General features: G+C 44.6%; 1 long non-coding RNA gene across 2 annotated transcripts; it reads right to left on the bottom strand.

Annotated features, from left to right (window-relative positions):
* Positions 1–2,253: 2,253 nt before the first annotated feature.
* LOC308345668 lies at positions 2,254–4,996 on the bottom strand. Of its 2 annotated transcripts, none has more exons than XR_013967095.1 (3): positions 4,731–4,903; positions 3,865–4,013; positions 2,254–3,171 (listed from the first exon to the last, which is right to left on the bottom strand). It is a non-coding gene; the product is annotated as an uncharacterized lncRNA (long non-coding RNA). The 2 variants fall into 2 exon arrangements; XR_013967094.1 differs by having other exon boundaries at positions 2,407–3,285; positions 4,731–4,996.
* Between the last annotated feature and the right edge of the window lie 14,612 nt (positions 4,997–19,608).

The following is a 19,608-nucleotide window of genomic DNA, read 5'->3' as shown; positions in this document are numbered from 1 at the left end:
GCTTAAGATTCTCTCTCTTCCTCTGTCCCCCCCCCCCTTAAAAAAAGCTTTGCCATTCTGTAGGATGTGTAGTAGTGTCTTATTATAATCATGATGAAGTTTTTCTTAGTTGCAAATACCTTCTACCCCTCCAGTTGTCTTTTAATTCTCCTTATAATATCTTTAGTGAATAAAGTTCGTAATTTTATTTTTTTTTTAAGATTTTACTTATCTATTTGAGAGGGAGAGAGAGAGAGAACAAGCATGAGCAGGGAGAGGGGCAGAGGGAGAAGCAGGCTCTTTGTTGAGCAGGGAGTCTGATGAGGGGCTAGATCCCAGGACCCTGGGATCGTGACCTGAGCTGAAGGCAGACACTGAACCAACTGGGCCATGCAGGGGCCCCTAATATTCATAATTTTAATGCTATTAATAGTATGTTCCTTTTTCTTGCTTCCTTTTCCTTTATCATCCGTGCTTTTTGTTGTTGTTGTTGTTTTTTTAAAGGTTGTGAAGATATTCTATATTCCCTTCTCAGAGCTGTATGATTTTGCATTTCATGGTTAGGGGTTTAATCGACCTTGGAAGTGATTTTTGTGTATTATGGGAAGAATCCTTATAGGTACCCATTTAACCCAGTGTATTTTACTGGCTATATCACAATGATCTGCATTTCCACCACTGTCCTATATCTAGTGTCCATATATGTGTGGATCTATGTTTTAGGGCTCTTTATTATTTCATTGGTCTATGTATCCTCATACTAACACTCACTATCTTGATTTCTGATGATGTGGGTTCTTATACCCTATTTTTCAAGAGCATCTTGGGTATCCTTGGCCCTTTTTCATTCCCATATACATTTTTAAATTGACATACCAAAACAAACCAGTTAGATTCTGGTCAGTTTCAGTTTGGGGAGGATTGCCATCTTTATAATAGTGAGTTGTCTAATCTAAGACTACGGTAGATCTCTACATTTATTTAGATCTAAATAAATGTCTTGCAATAAAATATTCAATGTCAGTGTAGAGGCTTTGCATATCTTTAGCATTATTTATTTCTAGGCACAGAAATTTCTTAATCCCATTATTGAGGTAAAATTGACATATAGTAACTGCACAATATTTAGAGTGTGTGATTAGATAAGTTTACCCTATGTATACATCTTGAAACCATCACTACAATCAAGATAATAAACATACCCATCACCCCCAAAAGACTCCTCGTGTCTCTTTGTAATCCTTCCTTCCCAAACATCCCCCCTCCCTACTCTGTACCCAGGCAATCAGTAATCGGATCTCTGTCACTATAGATCAGTTTACACTTCCCAGAATTTTATATAAATGAAATCATACAGTATGTCCTCTTTTTGATCTGGTTTCTTTCACTCAGCATAGCTGTTTCGATATTCACGTAGGCTGTAGTGTGTAACAGTAGTTGCTTTAAACTTTTTTTTAAATTTTGAAATAGTTATAGTCACAGGAAGTTGCAAAAATAGTGCAGAGTTTCCCTGTACCCTTTACCCAGTTTCTTCCCCATGATCTTTGCATGCCTGGCTGCTTTCCGTCACTAATATCTCTGCTCAAATACAGTCTGCTCAGAGAGCTTCCCTGACCAAACAATATAATCTCATCAGCTTGTGGGGCTCTACCACCTCTCCCTCTGTCTAGAATTTATTAACAGCGGATTTTCTCATTTGTTTATTAATTTATTTGTTTATTGTGATCTCATCCTATGAGAATATGAATGACACGGAAACAGAGACCTTGTCTGTCCTACTCAGTGACTAGAATGGTGCCCGGCATCAGTAAATAGCTGTTGAATAATAAAATAATATATCTTCCAGTCTGTGCATAATATGGTTATGGTTCTCGCTATTTTACAGATGAGACATGGGGTTGGGAAAGATAAAGTGAGTTGCCCCAAACCACACAGTTTGTGATAGTGGTGGTGGGGATATTGGGCGCTGAGATTTGAATCTCTGATTTATGAACACGCTACACCCTCTTTAAAAAATTCCGAGACAGGAAGCAGGCAGAATGAAGCTGGTTGCATCTATGTCCTTCCATGGCAGGAGCCCTTCTTTATACCATAGACTCAGATCATAGTGCCCAGGCCAGGAACAACTGATATCCCAAGTGGTCAGCCCTTGGGGTCACTGGCCTCAGCAGCAATGGTAGGGACTGCAAACCCCACTGTGGGCTCCCCTACGTCCCAGAAAGAGCAGACAATTAATTTCCTCCAACCCCATTCACGCTTATGGATTTTTTCTTTAAAAGAGTTAATCTGGCATTTATTTCCAAATCTTTTTTTAAAAGAGGCATTACAGTTCATTACCATTTATTGCAAACAGATTTCTTGAAACAAGTCAGTCCCAATGTTGACACCATAATGCTTTTTTTTTTTTTTTTTTTTTTTTTAGTTTTTGGCACTATTTACTGTTTAGAACAATAGAGAGCAAGTTTTTAAATAAAAAGTGGATAGTACTTCACTGGAAAAATATAAGAAAAAATAGATTTTACTTTTATACCCCCAATCTACATATTTTTAGTGAAGGTTACATTCAAAAGTTAATTTCCAAAAAGATAACAAGCTTACAAAATCATGACAAGAGTCAGCTGGATTTTCTTGAGAAATGAAATTAAAGCCAGATAGCACTGCTTACTTTTCAGCAAATTCTGATTTGCCAAGTTTTGAAAGGAAAAAGCCTAACGTAGTTTTCAGTGTTGTCTCCTTGTCTGGGAGAATCTGGAGGACTTGTTGCTTTCTGACAGCCTACTTTGTCATCACTGCTCCCAGTCACAACTGAGTCAAGCTTGCCATGCACAGCCCAGAGCTCAGACCCCGGTTGAAGTAGATAAACCCCCTGTGTCTTTGACGGGGCTGTGGATTTCAGACGTTGCTCTATGTGCTCCAGTCAATATGCATGGAGCTAGTACAAGAAAGGAACCACATCACTTACTTATGTCTGAGAACTTTCTGCAACAAAGATCTGGCACATCCGTCGGTTACTTTATCCATTACAATTTGAGTCAGTACCCAGTAGCAATTTTTCTTCCAGGACTTCTGATCTGTGGCCAAATGTATGATCCATCAGTTGGGTCATGTTGCAAACTGTGTTATAATCAACACTTTGAAAAATGTATCATCACTGTCATATTCTTCAGAAGCAGCTCTTGGTGACCATATTTCCTGTGGGGTCAGGGAAAAGAAATGTCGCAATAAATCCCCTTTCTTACTTTCTGGATCCAACTTTTTAGGCTGCTTTCTTCTTCCTGGGGTGGGTAAGTAAACCCTGGGCCTTTTCTGCTTAAAAAACACACATAAAAACAAGACATGTTCAGTGTGTATGTATCTTTTAGAAAATACAGAAAGATACAAGTACTTTAAAAAGTACCCTTGATCCCACTGATCAATGTTAATTTTTTGATGTACATCTTTGCAGACTTCAAGAATTTATTTATCTATTTGAGAAAGAGAGAGTACAAGCAGGGGGAACAGAAGAGAGAGCGGGAGAGGCAGGATCCCCACTGAGCAAGGAGCCTGAGGGTGGGAAGGAGGGGGCTGGATCCCAAGAGCCTGAGATCATGACCTGAGCGGAAGGCAGAGGCTTAACAGACTGAGCCACCCAGGTGCCCCTGCAGACTTTTTAAACAATGTGCACACATAGGCAGGTCTTCACAAAAACGTTATTTTATTATTATATTTGTTGTATGCTAACTTCCAAAAAACCAATATAATGAACATTTGGGTATATCACCAAAAATTTTTGTACAACATGATTTTTCATGGCCACTTAGACTACTACTTATCTAACCCGCAGGTAGAGAAACTGCTGACAAATTTTGGCTATTACAAACAATGAGGGATGAACACCATTCTCACCGAAAAATCTTTGACGTTTCTTTACCGTCTCCTTAGGAGAGAGTCACACAAGTGGAGTGGCTACAGCACGCCGGATGCAGTCGTCAGGTGTCCCGCCAGTAATCCCATGCTACACGCACTCTGGTCCGCACCGCAGCCCAGCCAGCCTGCTTAGGATAGATGCTCCAGATGACTGCTCTGGCTCGGAGGAACCCGGGAGAGAGGGCGCCTAGGGTGCACAGCAAGCCACTGAGTCTGTGGCCCCACCTAGGCCCTCTAGGGCAAAGAAAGGGGTCCCCCGGTGAAGAGAGAGGAGCACGGGTGAGGGTGGGCCCGTGGAGAGAGCCACCACCTCTTTCCCTGCGCCGCACAGTATGTCTTTGAACTTTGGTTTCCTCATCTGCGGAATGGGGATGGATTCTCTTGGTGATGGAGATGTGTGGATGCGGGGCCTTCGGGGGTGCACAAAACAGAGCCCCGCCTGCTGGAGCGCGGCGGTGCCTGCTGGGGACCGAGGACCGGAGAGTCGGGCAGGCGCGGGCAGAGCGACTCCGGGCCCGCAGGGGGCGCCGCGAGCCCACCGCCCTAGCCGCATAGCGGGGGGGCGGGGCCGCCGAGTCACTGACGGGGAAGGTGGGAGGGGGAGGGGCTGGAGCCGCGCTGCCGGGGGCTCGCTGGCCGGGACAGGGTCTTCATCTCGGGAGATTTCTAGATTTGTTTTCACGCGCAGCAAAAACGCTAGAGCTTTACAGGTCCGTGTTAGCAGGCCTTGGCTTTTTCCCTCCCCGCTCAGTCCAGCGGCCGCCGGGCGGTTCCTGGGCTCCAAAGTGTTTGCTCCAGGGTTTTCAAACCTCCGCGGGGAGGCCGCCGCCTCCGGGAAGACTTACCGGACTACCCCAGGGCTCAGGGTGGCTTCTGGTTCCTAGAGTGTGCGGCCCACTTCCTGCGTTGGACTGTCTCGGAGGGTGGGGGCTTTGCCTCCTTACCGGGTCTCGAGCCCAGTATCGCCGCCCCCGAACACCCCTCCCTCCCGCCGGTCGTCAGAAGTTGGGGGGAGGGCACCGCTTCTTCTCGCAGGGCGCAGTCAAGCGTCCGCAGGAAGGGGTCATGCAGCATCCCCAACCCTTTAGCCTGTGTCCCATTCCGGGTGTGTGTGTGTGTGTGTCGGGCGGGGGGTTGTTTCTGTATTTGTGTGGGAGTTTGTGCAGCCTGTCGGCGGGGTGTTTGTGCCTGTGCGGCTGTACATGTATTTGTGAGAAAGCATTGTCTAAATTAACTAGACATCTATATGGAGTAAGTGTTCAAGTCAAAATGGAAAGGATTCTAGTCCTTGTTGCTTGGCGATGTAGGTAAAATAGCCCAGAAATCTCAGGGCTGGGGATTAGTACTACATTGGCAACCACAGCCACCTAACCTTGGGCAAGTCTTTTCCTCAACTGGTCTCCACTGCCACTTTGTTAAAAGATAATCGTTTAAAGGGAAAATCTCTCATAAAAATAAAAAATGAGTATGTGTCAGATTTTTAACTCCTTGATGAAGGAATAATAAGCTAAAAATGAGTTCAAAGGACAATATAAAGGCCAGATACACATACCCGTCAATCAGGAATAATGAAATGAATTTGTTAATTGATGCAGAATTGGCTTCTTCCATGGTGGGGAGGGGCATCAATTGCACCTCCACCAGACAAAACTTATTTGCATTGCTATGAACCCAAATCATTTGTCTATTTTCAGTTTTCTACAACTCACAGAAAATCAAAGACAACGAGAGGTGGAGACTACCATGAATTGATACCCCAGAATACACTAGCCCAATTTCCAAAGGCACTTTTCTCCCTATTTCAAAAGCCTCTCACACTTTTTCCTGGCAATTTGTACAATAGGGTTGGGTTACATAAAGCTTTTTGAAACTTTTTAGTAGTGGAACTCTAAGTGAAATCTTGCAGGAAATCCTAATATATAAATATATATGTACACATATATTTTAAATTTCTGTTAAAATAATTTATTATACAATTAATACATGTTCACTGTACAAATGTCAAGTAGTACAGAAGGTTACTAAATAAAAAATTAGGGGCACCTGGTTGGCTCAGTCGGGTGAGGCTCCTATTCTTGATTTCAGCTCAGGTGATGATCTCAGGGTGGTGGGATTGAGCTCTGCCTCTGGCTCTGGGCTGTGCGTGGAGCCTGCTTGCTTGGGATTCTCTCTCTCTCCCTCTGCCCCTTCCCCTTCTCTCTTAAAAAAATAAAAAATTAGTCTTCCTTCTCTTCTTCCTTCTCCCTCTCCCCTTTCAGTTCCAGAGCTACCTACTATAAGAGATTTTTGTATACTCCAGGAGATACCCTCTACACATGTACAAACATACAGGTTTTAAAACGCAAACAGGATAAAAACAATTCGTTCTTCTGTACTTCATTTTCTTTTTTTTCCAATTAAAAGTATAGAGGGGTGCCTGGGTGGCTCAGTGGGTTAAGCCTCTGATCATGACTCTGAGGTCATGATCTCAGGGTCCTGGGATTGAGCCCCACATCGGGCTCTCTGCTGGGCAGGGAGCCTGCTTCCCCTCCTCTCTCTGTCTGTTGCTTTGCCTACTTGTGATCTCTCTCCCTCTGTCAAATAAATAAAATCTTTTTTTTAAAAAAGTATAGAGGTCCACCTTATCATTTTATTTTTTTTCACCTTATCATTTTAAATGGTAAATAGTATTCCAGAATATGGATCCTCTCAACTTACTTGGCTAGTTCTCTATTAACGGATATTTTTTAGTTTCCAGTTTTATGGTATTATAAACAAAAGTTGCAATGAACTCCCTTAACCAGTATTTTTGAGTGGTGATGTATCTGTATTTATCTATCAATAAAATTTTAGGAGTGGAATCGCTGGGGTTAAGGGCAGGTGCATTTAAACATTTTGACATCTATTGCCAAGTTACCTTCCCCGGAAGTTGTCATTTATTTTTTTCCCCTGCCAAATGGCATATCTTCACATCCCCACCAACAGTGGGTATTATCAAACTTTTAAATTTAAAAAATTTTGACTCTGATAGAGGGAAATGGCATCTCCTAGATTAGGAGTGTACTTTTCTACAATTATCTCTAGCAGTTAAAAATCTTCCCTTTGGTGAGGGGCACTTGGTTGGCACAGTAGGTTAGGCTTTTGACTCTTGATTTCTGCTCAAGTCATGATCTTGGGGGGTGGTGGCGGGGGTCGTGAGATCCAGCCCTGATATCCTGCTCTTTGCTCAGCAGGCAGGCGGGGAGTCTGGTCAAGGATTCTCCCTCTCCCTCTGTCCTGTGCCCTTGTGCTTGAGTGCTCTCTCTCTCTCTCTGTCTCAAGGAAAATAAAATAAATAAATATTTACAAATAATCTTCCCCTTGATGAGAAATTACTTCATCGTTTCTACAGAATAACTCATCTGGTGTAATTTGGCATAATTTGAAAAACCCTTGAGCTAGACTGATTTCCTAGGACCTCATTCCAGGAGGCAGAGTCTCTGGAAGTGGGCATTTGGCCCTGCTCTGTGGCGGTGTGGAGCTTGTCTGCCCCTGTGTGTGTCTGTGTGCATGATATGTGTTTGAGTGCCAGTGTGTACGTGCCAGTGAGTGTCCACCTCTCCTTAGCTGTGGGGAGCAAAGACCTCCCAAGAGCACAGTTTACCAGGGCCTCAGTGTAGGACCCAGAGATCTCTCCCCATTGGGAAAAAAGAGTGGCTGGACCTTCTGTGGCCTGGTACCATGAATAAGAAAGGGACTGAGGACAATGGCAGTCTCGTGTTCTCCGTCTCTCCTGACCTACTCTGCTTCTGCTGGGGCACTACTCCCGTCTCTCCTCAGAACCATAAACTTGCCCATGGGCCCAAAGCAGCCACCCCAGTCTGACTCAACAAGCCTTTCAGTGGCTTGGAACAGTGACTCAGTTTCTCAAGAAATCATCCACTCATTGTGATGGGTGGGGGGGGGGGAGAGAAAATAGCCACCAGATGAGTCTGTAGGCAGGGGCTGGAGTCATGGTTCTAAATCTGCTTGGTAACATGCTCCGTTGTTTGGGAAGTGGCTGGAAACTTAATTCACTGTCCACCAGCAATGCCAGCAGTGTGTCTGGAAGAAAGAGCAGGAACTCAGGAGGGAGACAGGTATGGGCTCCAAACTGAGCTCTGTAACTCACTAGCTGTGGGGTCGAGGGCCAGTCACTTGATTTCTCTGAGCCTCATGCCTTCACCTATAAACCGAGGTTAATGGTGCCCACCTTGTGAACTCACTGTGTGGATGAAGTGAAATAATACATGTGGTAATGGATCTTAGTAAGTACGTCAGTCAACACTCCCCTGAGAGTGACGTTTTAATAATCACACCCTCCAGAATGAGGATCTCAAAGAACGTCCCCAAACATCAGAATCAGAGAGGGTCCTTCTTCCTTAGCTATGCCCATTCAGTAGCTGCCTGGTGTCTCTGTACCCTTGTGAGAATGGCTATCCTCATGTGCCACTCACTGCTGTACACTTTTTCTTTTTGTTAAAGATTGCATTTTTAAGTAATCTCTACACCCAGTATGGGGCTTGAACATGACACATCAGGGCAAAAGATATATTATTATATCTGGTGTATCTGGCTATTTGTCTGGAATAGAGAGAGAGTGGACTCCTACCTTATCCTTACAAAAATAAAATTCCAGGTGGATTAAGGGCTTAAAATATAAGAAGTAAAATATTAAAAATCTGGCACAGCAAATCGGGATGCAGTACTAGCACACACCTCTCAGAATGGCTAGTGAAAAAGTCAGATACGACCACGTACTGGGTGGCTGTAGAGCAGTGTCTCTTGCGTTACTGACCAGGGTGTAATTGGTACAACCACTTTGGAAAACCGTCAGTCTCTATAAAAGCTGAGCATACACATACCCCATGACCCCAAAATTAAGCTCTTGGGTAAATATACAACAGAAATGCAGACACAAATTCACCAAAAATATGTACCAGAGGGGCGCCTGGGTGGTTCCATCAATTAAGCATCTGCTTTCGGCTCAGATCATGATCCCAGGGTCCTGGGATCGAGCCCTGCGTCCGGCTCCCTGCTCGGCGGGAAGTCTGCTTCTCCCTCTTCCACTCCCCCTTCTCGTGTTCCCTCTCTCGCTGTATCCCTCTCTCTGTCAAATAAATAAATAAAATCTTTAAAAGAATATGTATAAGAATGTTTGTAGTAGCACTATTTGTAGTAGCTCCAAATTGGAAGCAAAACCCAAATGCCCATCAATAATAAAACAAATTTAAAAAAAGTCAAAGAAGTAGAAAAGTATTAATGTTTGGTACACTTACATAAAGGAATACTGCACAGCAATGAGAAAGAATGAACTACGTGAATGAATCTCGCAACCATCATGTGCGTTAAAGAAGTTAGACACACAAGAGTACATAGGGATGATTCATTGGAATAAAGTTTGAGCAAGAGCCTATGATGTTAGAAGTCAGGGTAGAGGCTACTTTTTAGGGGGTGTCATAAGTGGAAGGAGCATGAAGGAACTTCTAGGGTGCTGGAGATGTTATGTTTCTTGATCTGGGTCCCAGCTACATGAGTGCGATCACCTTGTGAAAAATCACGGATCCGTAAAGATATATGCACTATTTCATAAATACGTTATACTTTGACAAAAATTTTGGCAAGGAGGTTTCATATAAAGTAGGGGTTAGAAGACCTTCTCAACCAAGATTGGAAATCTAGGCGATCAAAAAGTAAGATGTTTCTGCGTATATATGTGTGTGTGTGTGTTTAAAACATCTTTATGGCAAAAGATACTGCAAGCAATGTCAAAAGGCAAGCAATAGACTTGGAAAAATATTTTATAATGAAAATGATAAACAAAGGTTAGAAGCTGTAATATGCAAAGAGCTATCAGTTGATCAGATAAACAACCCAATAGAGAAATAGACAAAATGATACAAACAGGCAATTCAGAGAAGAAAAATATCCAACTATATAGAAAGATGTTCAAATTTCTTAGAATTCAGTGGCATGTAAATTAAAGTAGTAATAAGATACTAGTTTGCACCCTCCAGGCTGGCAAAATTAAACAGAGCTTCTACATCTATTTTATGTTGGGGGGGAGAAGTGTGCTCTAAATCATTGCCGGTGGAGATGTAAATTATTACAGCCATTTTGGAAATCAATCTGGAAAAATCCATTAAAATTAAAAATACATATGCCCTTTGACCTAGCAATCCCTCTCCCGGGAATCTATTCCAGAGAAATAAAGGCATCTACCCAAAGGCCCGTGTGCAAGGGTGTTTATTGCAACATTGATCATAGAGGGGTACACATGATGTGTGGGTGTGTAGACAGACACACACACATGACACGGGGGTGTGCAAACAGACACACACACACACATACAGCCCAGAAACAAGCAAATGTCTCTCAGCCCGGAAGTGGTGTAGATGCTGGTGCTCTCCCTTAGGGCTCACAGTCCAGAGGCCTGGGGTAAACTGCAATCTTTCCAGTCCACAGGAGGTCTCCACCTGGAGCACAGGACAGGCAGGCAGTTGTGGATGATTAGAAGCCCTGTGACTCGTGTGGGTAGTTAACAGCATGGATTTTAAAGCAGGATTTGAAGGAGTGATCATCTGGGACAGAGGCATTCCTATAGCTCCTCTTGGCAGGGCTGCCAGAATCGAAGAAGGGACCCCAACAAGGGAAGACCATGGGAGTGACTGTTGTAGACATTTAAGGCCAGTCACACCTACAGGGGCTTTTTTAAGCCAAAGCCAGGCAAAAATTCATACTAAATGAAGGGATCAATGGCAAATAATTATTTCTCAAAACCATGTGTTCCTTCTGAGGTTTGTGGTCAAGTCATATCTCCACCCACCTGTAGCTCTCTCTCTTTTTTCTTTTTTAAAAAGATTTTATTTATTTATTTGACGGAGAGAGGGACACAGCGAGAGAGGAAACACAGCAGAGGGAGTGGGAGAGGGAGAAGCAGACTTCCTTGCTGAGCAAGGAGCCCAATGTGGGGCTCAATCCCAGGACCCTGGGATCATGACCTGAGCCTAAGGTAGATGCTTAACGACTGAGCCACCCAGGTGTCCCTTAACTCTATGTCTTACGTGAATTAAAATGTGTAGTGGGGACACCTGGGTGGCTCAGTCAGTAGGGCATCTGACTCTTGATCTCAGCTCAGGTTTCGATCTCAGGGTCGTGAGTTCAAGCCCTGCATTGGGCTCTATGGTGGGCGTGGAGCCTACTGTAAAAAACTCACTAAGCTCCAGTGGGCTGTTGGGCAGCCTTGGCCTTGCTTAGGAAAGCAGCTCTAAACAGGCCTCTACCCTAAATTAAAGCCCACATAGTATGTATGTAAATATTTAAAATTATAAACCAAGTCAATGAACTCTTAGCTAAAAATATTTTATCCTCCTGCCTTAAAAAAAGATTAAAAACAAATTTAAAGATTAAAAATTTTTATATGAATAAAAGTAGGCAAGGCAGTAAAGAAGATGGAATTTAATTGTTTTTGCACACAGTTGGCTATTCTGTTGATTGGCTGCTGATGTGTAGATAAGTAATAAAAATATATGTAATTCAAAAAAATATATGTAATTCATAAATTATTATGTATCTTTTTAGTAACTTAATTTTTCTTGCCTTCTTTATTGCAAAATTAATTGTTATAATCAAGAGTTTTGTACCATTTATGTTCTATGGCAAATTGGTACTAAGCTAGACTATCTTTTTTGAGTCGTACTCTTAGACACTTTAAAAAATTAATTTCAATTTAGAGAAAGTTTCAGAAAGGAGTGGAATTGTCACAAAAAATCTTAAATGCAATATTTAAATTGGAAATGAATCATGAATTGTACATATTCTGTTCAAATACTTTAGTGGAGTTACAGAAGATGAATTTATCATGACTGCCCTGAACCTTACAAAATATTTTAATTTCACAATATGAATTTCTTCCCCTTCTACTGTAAATGCCACCATCTCTTAAAGTGATATCGCGAGCCATGCTAGGATGTGAAGCATTAGCCACACGTAGGACATCTGTGGTTATGTATATTCAGGTTACAGAGGTAAAGTGTTGGTAGGGCAAGATGTTCCACAGCCACCACGCGCACCTGTCAATACTGCACTAATTCGTGGGTACCCCCTGGACCATGAACTGGAGCACAGAGAAGCATGAAAATGGACATGTACTCTCCTGGGAAATGCTACTTTACTCTGTAAGAAACCATTGCATTCATGCTATCTGGGAAAAAGGATTTGACAAGTTAATTAATTTGTCTTTTTTCTTTCTTAAGTGCTTCTGCCACTCAAATCTTCCTCTTACTCTGAAGCAGTGTCTGTCTCCGATGTTGGCAGACGAACAACCCAGAAACCTTTGTGACATGCAGACGCAGTTGCTTTTTGTGTTTACCTCGTGGGGGGCGGAAGACGCGGAGTGGCGTTGCGCTGGGGCCCGGATGGTGTGGTCACCGAGCTGATGTCTAGGCTGCAGGATGCCCTCTGCACAGGGCCTGGCAACAGCTCCCATGGGCTCCTTAGTTTAGTTTTCGAATATTCATGGTATTGTGGGAGCTTTGAAGGCAGGGCTTCGCAAACTTTCTGCGGCGCAGGATTGGTGTTCAATTTTCCCATCCAATACGGATCAGATTGTACAAATCCAATAAAAATAAATCACTAGAAAAATGAAATTGAAAAAAATCCACATAAAATCCAAGGCTCACGTTTTAAAGACGGAAAGATAAAAAGTTCCTCTCTGTTTCTGTGTGTAACTCATCAAGACCCAGTAACAGACCATTTGTGGACTGGCGTTGGTCCACAGACTCCACTTCCTGTAGTGCTGCTCAAAGTCCCAGAAGCCGGGGTAGGGACTCTCTTGCCTCTCGGGGTGGTACCAGGAACCATGAGTCTGAATCCTATCCCATTGTCTTCTTCCAGTTTGAGTACTCTGCCTGCCCTGTCATGCGGCTTTCATGTTAGGTCCTCTGTCCTCTCCCTGTCCTCACACAGGCACATATCCCCAAGCTTTCTCCATCTCCACAAGCTTCTGCAGCCCCTGCTTCTCCCCAAGTCACTGGTTTATGATGACGGACCTTGAAAGACATGCCTGGAGTGGGGGCTTCTGAGTCAAGTGTTGCACTGAGAGTGTGACGTTGTCTTTGACACAGCCAGGACCTCTCCTGCACCTGGTGCTCAGCTCCAGAGACTGTAGGGAGAGGAAGTCAGTCTCATCTGCCCCTTGAATGGAGAGGATGTGGCCACTTCTGCAGATGCTGCCATCTTAAACCCATTCCGGGTTTAAGACAAACTGCTCACCTATCCTTCCTTTTAGGGGTTGATGCTGGAACCTGGGGCTGAATTGTTTCAGTTATCTCTGCTGGAGTTTTCAAGACTCTGCATCCAGGGCAAATGGTCATGCATGTTGTAGGAAGCAGGAGACGTCTGAATTAAGATCAGACCAGAAAGCTGATAGATCCCAGACAGGCAGCTGGTGAAGGAAGGCCTTGTGGAGCTGTTCAGAGGTGAGGTCCGCCTACACTGGGCAGAGCAAATGGAAGGGGAAGTGCTCTGGGCTTTCTTAGTGGAGGTAAGAACTCCCACCTACCTGGGGTCAGCATGCTTCCAGAAATCCTACATAGTATAGATACATGCTTCTAAAATCATTCACATATTTTTTTTTATCACTTACATATTTTTTATGACTCATTTCAAATTTTCTATCCTTGTCATCTCTTCCTCTTATAGATATTTTTGCAACAGATGTAGCTTTATTCATTGCAAGCTACTGGTGATTCATTTTTTTAAAAGATTGTATTGATTTATTTGAGAAGAGGGCATGAGCAGGGAGAGGAGCAGAGGAAGAGGGAGAAGCAGACTCCCTGCTGAGCAGAGAGCCCGATGTGGGGCTCGATCCCAGGACCCTGGGATCATGACCCAAGCAGAAGGCAGATGCTTACCCAACTGAGCCGCCCAGGTGCCCCAGTACTGGTGATTCATTTAAGCTATCTCCTTTAATGTTTTAAAATTACAAAGGGAATTCAAAAGTATATAAAATGGAAATCTGTCTTCGTCACCCATACAGTCCTGTGCTCCTCAATCCTCCCAAGAGTTAAGGATTTTTACCAGCTGTTAACAGTGTGCCCTTGCCAATTCATGCTATGCATTTATAAATACCTGTCTTTCCTGTCACTCACCCTGGGGGAAGCAATGCCATGAGCCACTCATTGGAGAGGCCCAAGTGGAGAGGAATGGAAGCCTCTGGCCGGCAGCCACATGAGTGAGTTTGGGAGCAGGTCCTCCAGCCCTCACCAAACCTTCGGATGAGACTGCAGCCCTGGTTGGCATCATGACTGCAACCACATGACAGACTCTGAGCAGGGCCACCTTGAGGAATTCCTGACTCTCTGAAACTGTGTGAGATAATAAATGTCGTTTTAAGCTGCTAAGTTTTGGAGTAATGGGTTACAGAGTAATATAATTAACACAGCTTTCATTCTCTCCAATTACAACATCATTTTTTAGTTCCACTCTATAACAAAGCTCTTCAAAAGAGTTGTCTATACTCATCACCTGCTTTTCCCTCCCCCCACCCCCACTAATCCTGTCCTAGTATGTTAGCCAATGTCTACTATCTGGGTGACCAGGATGTCACAGGGCAATGCTGTCTTAAGTACCTGTTGCAGACCCTAAGATGAGGGTTCACGTGCAGAAGATTTATTAAGGAAGAGCCCTTAAGAGAAATTGGGAAGGGAGTGGGGGAAGCAGGACAGGGAAGAGGAGGAAGTGCATCAAGGATGACTTTCTAGGCAAAGTCCCAGTCTCTATCTGGTCCCGGATAGCTCTGGAGAAAATTACACCTGGGGCACTTCGGTGGTGCAGTCAGTTAAGCCTCTGACTTTAGGTTTTGGCTCATGTCATGAGGTCAGCATTGTGAGATCGAGGCCCATGTGGGGGGCTCTGTGATCAGCACAGAGTCTGCTCGAGATTCTCTCTCCCTTTCCCTCTGCCCCCAACTCTCTTTCTCTCTAAAACAAACAAATAAATCTTAAAAAATATTAAAAAGAAAAAGTTTGTTCCATCTTGTGGGGCGCCTTGGGTAGCTTAGTTGGTTAAGCATTTGACTCTTGATTTTGGCTCAGTTCATGATCTCATGGTCGTAAGATTGAGCCCCATGTCAGACTCCACAGCCTGCTTGGAATTCTCTCTCTTCCTCTCCCTCTGTCCCTCCTTACCACCCCCAACCAGTCAATCAATCAATCAATGAATAAATAAATAAAATTTGTTCTGCCTTGAGGCAAAGAGCTGGGCTTTCATAATGCCATATAATCAGTCACTGTGTGGATTATCCCAGGGGCATAAGCTCCCAGATATTTCTGACTCTTTGCACGTACAGGCAAAGCAAATGCAGTAACCCAAGGGCAATAGTCTAACGATCACACGAGCAAGATGTTGGAATAAAACACCTAGACAGAAGGTGGGAGAGGGGCACAGAGAACCATTTAAAGGATTTAAGGAGAGCTGGGCAAAGTATAGTCAATAATGGCCACAACAGTGCTTCTTAGACTTTAATGTGTATTCGATTCATCAGGGGCTCTTGTTAAAATGCAGACTCTGGCTTCATAAATTTGACATGGGGTTGAATTCTGCATTTGTAATGAGCTTCCAGGTGATGCTGAAGCTTTGAGTAGCACTGAGCTCCGGTCATTCATGGGAACTTCATGTTATAGGAATTGATCCTATCCCATGAAAAGAGCATCACGCATGTCCTGGTTATCTGCACCTTTGTGTCAAACCACCCTCAAAACGGAGTGATCCAAAATACAATTCACTGTTCTGTGGGTTGATTGGGCTCAGCTCAGCATTTCTCACTGGGGTCTGTCACAGAGCTGCCATCAGAAGTTGGCTGGTCTTCTGTGCTGAATGTCCCAGAGGTGAGCCTGTAGGATTGGCAGCTGACACAGGTTTTTTCCAGGGAGCTCAGGAGGGATTACTGACTATCATGCCTTCGTGTGGCTTCTCCATGTGACTTGAGTTTCTCAGAGCCATGGTGGCCATTCTAAAATGTACCCAGGAGTTGTGTTAATCGATATGGTAAGATGTGCAGACATGGAAATGACTGTCTTGGAGGAAGATGTTTATACCTATTCTAGATCCCCAGAAACAGGAGGCACAATTCCATGCGAGGCCACATGAAGAAGGCCACCGGGGTCAGTGGGGAGGCAGAAAGGAGGGAGAGGAGAGCATTCCCAGAGCCTTTACTGGGGCTTTTGTGAAAAGGAATGGGTGAGGCATGGTAGACAATGTGAGTAAGTTTAGGTTGGATAGTTTGAATAATTTCAGTCTCTGGTTGTAGGGGTGGTCCTTGGTTGCCTATTACTTGGTCCTGTGGTGACTTAGAACAGGCTTGGGGTGTGAAAATTTCATGAAGGGGTTGGTTGGAAGTGCGGACTCTGGATAGGTTGGTTTGTATATCAAAGCCACACTCATGAGGGAGGCTCTAGAAATACGCTAACCCAGGGAGGGACAGTCTCTCCAGGATTAAGCATAGAGAAAATAAGTAAATAGAGTCAATACAGTAACAGCATTCTGAAAGGGATCATCCCAAGAGTGACCATTCCAAGAGGCAGGAAGTAGAAGCTACCAAGACAGTGAAATCACTTCTGCTATACTCTGTCGGTTGAAGCAGACATTGGAAACTCAGATACAAGTGGGAAATAAACTCCAGCTCCTGATAGGGGTGTGATAGGGTTACTTCACAGAAGGACATGTGGGATGGGTGACATTGCTGTGGCCATCTTCAGAAAGTACAATCTGTCAGATGCACATCTTACTCAGTGTAAAATATCTATGTAAATATCTGACAACATCCAAGTTGGTGCATTCTGCAGAGAAAATGCTCCTGAGCAAAAATATCTCCATGTATGAAGGCTCTTCACCCCCGCCAATCTTGAGTAGGAGGAAGTCTAGTCCTCCGGAGGGTTTCCCTTCTGGTAATCCAGTTTCCAATGATGCAAGTCAGCCTACAAACAACTCCAGGTTCTTGCTCACTGCTGCCTCCTGCTGGCACATCAGACTTTCAGAAACTCCCCATCAGCCAGGACTCCAAAGCGCTGCTCCCTACCCTCATCCCAGCCCCGGGGAAAGATATTGTTTGTTATTTACAACTGTCCGCTGCCTTCTAAAGAAGATGGAGCCCAAAGACTGTCGAAGGGGTCATGGGAAAGAGTCTGCAAAATTGGAAGCAAGGCAGGAAAGGGTTTAATTGCTCTGCAGAAAGAGAGGGAAATCTATAGGGGGTGGTGGGAACAGAGACTGAAACTTCCTGGGAAGGGTCTGGAGAGGGGGTAGGGTGTAAGGGTTGGGGGAGAGGGCTATGGTGAGGAGAGTGGGGGAGTAGGGTGGAGGGTGGGTTGTCTATGGCTGAGTGAGAACTTGCAGGGAGAGTGGGGATGTTGTTTGCTCCGTGCTCTTCCTGTGACCCTGTACTCCTTGAAACTTCAGAACAAAACGTCTTTCTTCCTCTCATGCATTGTGCAGTGGATTTTCTTTGGAGAGATAGAGAGGAATGCTGCTGAGTTGCCTTAAGGTAGGGGAGGGGTGGATCAGGGGCTCCCACTGGGAGAGTACCAGGGGCTCCATGGAGTCCGGGGTACCTCTGCACTGTGGTCTCCAGCCTGACCATTCCCTTCTTTGAGGAAAGCAGCATTTAAAGTGAGGGCACAAAAAGGGCACAAGGTGAGTTTGGAAGAGGAGGAAGAGAACTGTGTGGGTGGGGAATATGTCTGAGTGTATTGCGAGGGGCAAGGAACAGAGAGGCGGGAGATGACGCTGGTAAGTGGGTTAGGGCTCTGGGTAGGGCCTTAATTTCCTTCTGCATCAAAGATTCTCCCAGATATCCTAGTCAAAATCTTAGAGAAATCCAATAACCCTCCATGCTGCATGTGGCCCAGGCTTGATTCAGTATTACATTCAAAGCAACATAGCCCATTTCCATGCTGTAATTCCTGTAAGCTCCAATCACTCCTTAGCCTCCTCCAGTGGAACCCTCGGTTCCAGAGCTAAGACGTCTCCCACCCTTATTCCATCGCTCCTGCAGGGTCAGCCATGACTTTGGGGCTTGGCCAGGGCATTGGACAATCCTTGGCCTAACCTTTGTAAGGCTTACTGCAGTGGGGATGAACCAGCAGTGGGGAAAGCCATGTCCTGTAGGTTGGAGGGAGGACTTTTTGAACACCTCACTCCTCTCTGCCTAGCAAAGGTCCCCAAAGAGCTTCCTGGCAAAGACTTTTTCACACTTTTTAACTACTTGGCAAGTGGTTTATAAATCCTTCTAAATACCAGCAGATTAGTCTGTGGAAATCCAAAACTTTAGAAAAAATTAATTGAAAGAGCCATTGAATTGAGGAGGTTTTGCCTGAGTAAATATTTTCTCTATGGAATTCCGATCTATTCATTTAGTAATCCTAATTATGGTTTTGCTAATTTGGGGGTCATTTCAGAGAAAGTGCTTTATTCCACCAGGAACCCTGTCAGTAGGTTAAGAGGATTTTGTTTTTCATTTGTGCTGTTTCAAAAGGAAATTCATTCTTGCAACAGCTTTAGCTGTTTTCTGCTTATGTCTGCTGCCTTGCTGCTCAAGGTTGACAAGAAAAAACCTCGGGCTTTTGTTAGTTTCTGTGCCTGGCCCCTTGTATGCTCACCAGTTCTCTCTCTTCCCACCCTTCTGGGGACTCAGCAGAGATATGCAGAGGTGGATGTGCTGAATTTTCCAGGAGTTTCGATTTTCAAAATAATGCCAGACCATCGGAGCAGAGGGGAAGAGCCGTGGGCCTTGGGGTCTTTGTGTAGGCCGTGTCTTCTAGCGGAAGCCCGCTCTCCCCCTTCCTGCAAATACACACACCTGGATAAACATCCCTGCACGTGTCCCTGTGGCCCCCTATGAGAATGCATTGGGGATATACACCCGAGCAAGGTCTCCTGGGTCAGAGGCTGGTGCATCCTGGTCTCACCTGAGCCGAGTTGATTTGCAGGGGTTCTCGGGATTTTTTAGCTATCACTTCCTGTCTCTACCTTGTTTTGGACATGGCAAATACTTCTCTTCTGTCCTGCCTACTCTGATCTGACTGTGTCTGGAGAATCATGTTTGGTCCTGGGGGTCATATTTCAAGAGATCATGACATGGCAGACCCAGAGAAGAGAGGCTTGTTTCGTGAAACCTGTCCCATGGGAGCTGTATCAGTGAGTGGAATGCGCAGGGCTACGGACTTCAGGAGATTCAAGGGATGGTATTTCCAGTGGCCAGAGCCACCTGCCATTGAGACTGTGCTCCCTGGAGTGACAGTGAGCAAAGGACCGCATCAGGAGTGTTTAAACAGAAGAGAGTTACTTGCTGGGGATACTGCACAAGGGCTTCAAGTGTCAGATGGCTCTTTCCAACTCTGAGATTTTTCCAACTTTTCTGAGTTCCCATGTGCTGAACGTCAGAGAAGGAAGAGACACGATAAAATTCTTTTAGTTCTTGTCCTTGCTCCGGCTGCCATGACAAAAATACCATGAACCGAGTGGCTTAACGGACATTTTGTTTCTTACGCTGGAGGCTGGGAGTCTCAGATCCACACACCAGCAGACTTGGTGAGGGCCTGCTTCCTGCTTCCGAGACAACCATCTTTTCCCTATGTCAGCACAGGGTGGGAGGTGGGGAGGGAGCTCTCCGGGGTCTCTTTTAGAAGGCACTAATCCCATTCATGAAGGTGGAACCCCCAGAAGTCC

Source organism: Martes martes (assembly GCF_963455335.1).
Source record: "Martes martes genome assembly, chromosome: 7".
NCBI lineage: Eukaryota > Metazoa > Chordata > Mammalia > Carnivora > Mustelidae > Martes > Martes martes.
The sequence above is the reverse complement of the archived record's forward strand: the minus strand, read 5'-3'. Positions and strand labels throughout refer to the sequence as shown.